Consider the following 1418-nt stretch of genomic DNA (forward strand, 5'->3'; position numbering starts at 1 on the left):
CTCACATGGACAAACAGACCTATCTCACATGGACAAACAGACATGTCTCACATGGTGGACAAACTGAGACATGCCTCACAAAATGAGACACGTCCCACATGGTGGAAAAACTGATACATATCTCACATGGTGGATAAACAAAGACATGTCTCACATGGTGGATAAACAAAGACTTGTCTCACATGGACAAACAGACATGTCTCACATGGTGGACAAACAGAGACATGTCTCACATGGTGGACAAACTGAGACATGTTTCACATGGTGGACAAACTGAGACATGTCTCACATGGTGGACAAACTGAGACATGTCTCACATGGTGGACAAACAGACATGTCTCACATGGTGACAAACAGAGACATGTCTCACATGGTGGACAAATAGAGACATGTCTCAGAAGGTGGACAGACTGAGACATGTCTCAGATGGTGGACAGACTGAAACATGTCTCACATGGTGGACAAACTGAGACATGTCTCACATGTTGGACAAACTGAGACATGTCTCACATGGACAAACAGACATGTCTCACATGGGGGACAGACAGACATGTCTCACATGGTGGACAGACTGAGACATGTCTCACATGTTGATGAAATGGAGACATGTCTCACATGGACAAACTGACACATGTCTCACATGGTGGACAGACTGAGACATGTCTCACATGGTGGACAAATTGAGACATGTCTCACATGGTAGACAAATTGAGACATGTCTCACATGGTGGACAAAAAAACTCAGACATGTCTCAGATGGTGGACAGACTGAGACATGTCTCACATGATGAACAAACTGAGACATGTCTCGCATGGTGGACAAACAGAGACATGTCTCAGAAGGTGGACAGACTGAAACATGTCTCACATGGTGGACAAACAGAGACATGTCTCACAAACTGAGACATGTCTCACATGGTGGACAAACTGAGACATGTCTCACATGGACAAACTGAGACATGTCTCACATGGTGGACAAACAGACATGTCTCACATGGTGGACAAACTGAGACATGTCTCACATGGACAAACTGAGACATGTCTCACATGGTGGACAAACTGAGACATGTCTCACATAGTGGACAAACTGAGACATGTCTCACAAAATGAGACATGTCCCACATGGTGGATAAACAAAGACATGTCTCACATGGTGGACGGACTGAGACATGTCTCACATGTTGGACAAACTGAGACATGTCTCACATGGTGGACAAACTGAGACATGTCTCACATGGTGGACAAACTGAGACATGTCTCAGAAGATGGACAGACTGAGACATGTCTCAGATGGTGGATAAACAAAGACATGTCTCACATGGTGGACAAACAGACATGTCACATGTTGGATGGACTGAGACATGTCTCACATGTTGGACAAACTGAGACATGTCTCACATAGTGGACAAACTGAGACA

The sequence above is a fragment of the Austrofundulus limnaeus genome, unplaced genomic scaffold (assembly GCF_001266775.1).
Source record: "Austrofundulus limnaeus strain Quisiro unplaced genomic scaffold, Austrofundulus_limnaeus-1.0 Scaffold3137, whole genome shotgun sequence".
Lineage (NCBI taxonomy): Eukaryota > Metazoa > Chordata > Actinopteri > Cyprinodontiformes > Rivulidae > Austrofundulus > Austrofundulus limnaeus.